We start from the raw sequence: 2393 nt of genomic DNA on the forward strand, positions 1-2393 counted from the left end.
TCTCAGGTTGGGGGAAGCACATTTATATAGACACTGCCAGCACATGCAGAACTATTTCTGTCCAATCAGAAGCCACCCCCATCCCAGCTGTGGTCTCAGAACTAGCACAGGTAGAGACAGCGAGATCAGGAGTTCCAGGTCATCCCAAGCTACCTAGGGGATTCAAGGCCAACATGAGACTCTGTCTCAAAATAAATAAGTGCTCTTTTGGAGTGACTGAAGTTTCAGTGCTGGGTGGGCATGGAGGGAAGCCAAACTCTGAGAGCCAAGGCAGGTGGAATGCTGGGTCTGCTTCTTCTCTTTTTCCAGGTACAGGTCTGGGCACATGTGTGCAGCCCCTACAGGGTAGGGAAAGTTCTGGAGGAAGGAGGCCCACAGGGCAAAGACTCATGACCCTGGACACCTGTCGGACAGATACCTTCGGGAGAGCCATACCTGGTCACAGAGGCCCAGAGGAGACAGATGTGAACATCTGAGGCTATGTGTCTGATGATGGCTCCTTTCAGCCCCAGGACCCAGAAATCCAGTCCCCAGAGGAATGCACTGTACCACATGGCATGCCTCAGATGGAACCTGACCAAATCAAAGCCCCAAAACTGAGTCTCTTGCTGGACCTGAATGCCTTCTTGGGGTACAGGTGGCAAGATTTCATGGCAGGAGGCCTGTGTGGACACCAACCAATGGCAAGGAGCAGGGACTGGTGTGCTGGGGTCAGATCAGTGTAGAGTCCATCTGCCCAGACAGCAACTGCTTAGCACTCAGACAATGCCCACGGGGGGTAAAGGTCATGACTTGGGCCCCTACTAACCAAGAGCCCTGCTCAGCACTGATCTTCTTCCTCCCGGGTGGGAAGGGGCTAGAAACACCAAGAACCTAGTACTTCTTCTCTGCAACTGCAAGGCAATTCTGTGTCGGGACAGTTTTAGGAGAAGGTCTTTATGACTATTCAGATATGTCGTTATCAGAAAAGAGAAGTGGCCAACCTACAGACAACACTGTCACTGCCCCAGGAAGAGCAGACCATGCCAAACCGGTGCCTGAGAGAGCAGAACAACTTCTGGTGTCTAGACAGGCAGGAAGGCTGTCCCCTGGCTTCTGCAGGAGGGGGGTGCGAGTGGAGCTGGAGAAGAACTCAAACACACTGTGGCCCCAGCCTGAGGGCAGCAGGCAGGTGGGCTTGCAATTTACTCTGGAATGGTCAGGTGGAGGCTGCCTTTGCCTCCCCAGAAGGAGGGGAAAGTTCATGTAATTCCAGACTCACTGAGCTCTCTCTCTGGCTGTGAACCATGAGGAGCTGAGCCAGGGAGGTAAGGTGGACCACGGTCTAGGGATGTGTGAGTGGCAGTGACCCGGGTCACTCTCCTTGGGCCTCAGATGTTTTCCTTCATAACCAGTCATAGGAAATCCACATCATTTGTCAGGATGAAATTCCAATCATTCTTCATCCACTGTGTGTTTATCAGTTGACGTTGCTTCCAACCGAACCACAACAACCTTTGCTGAGGAACAGAATTCGGGGTAGGCCATATTTCAAAAGGCCCAGGAAGCACCTGCTGGACTTAGCTCCTCACTAGGGCTGGTTAGTGTAGGAAAACCATGGCGGGGGGTGGGGGGTGGGGGGGGGAGAGCAAGCAGGAGATGCTAACTCTGCCCAACCCTGACAAGGCATTGTGCATACAGCACATGGTAGGGCATCTGGGTTGGAGAAATCGGACTGTGAAGCAGGAGGTATAAAGAAGATAGTCTCAGAGACATGAGAGTTCTTGACGCAATGTCACCTGACAATCTGACCCAGAGCCCCTTGTGGACACCACAAGACAGAGCAGAGCTAGTCAGTTTAGAGCGAGGGATCTGAGGGAGAAGAGGAGCTGGAACTGATGCTGCAGGCCCAGGGTAGCCCTCCCTGCAGCTCAGCCCTCCGACATCCTTCACTCCCTGGCTTGGAATCCCCAAGCCCTCAGCTCTCAGTAGGGATCCTGAAGCCCAGCATGTGGACTGAGAGGGAGGAGAGGCAGGTGAGCACCACCACCCCCCCCCCCCCCCGCCATGGTCTAACTGGACACGTCTGCTTTGTTGGGATAGGACTTTTACAGCCTCTCCGGATCTCAGAATAAAGCAAGGATGAGACCCTCAGCTTCTGGTCCTCAGCCATCCTCCCACTCAGCTCTGCCACGCACCAGCCCCCACCAGTTCTTACTGCTCTCAGTTCCCAGCTGGCCCTCCCCAGTCCTAGAGCTGGCATGGGGCAGGAAGCTACTCAAACCTCCTCCCTTCCTGAGAGTCACCTGGAAATAAGGTTGAATCCAACTTCTGATCCACTCCCACTTCTCATGCCCAGGAGGTATCTGAGAGGATCTATGATGCTCTTGGCTTCACCTATAGCTTGTGATCCA

This window comes from Mus musculus, chromosome 2 (assembly GCF_000001635.26).
Source record: "Mus musculus strain C57BL/6J chromosome 2, GRCm38.p6 C57BL/6J".
Lineage (NCBI taxonomy): Eukaryota > Metazoa > Chordata > Mammalia > Rodentia > Muridae > Mus > Mus musculus.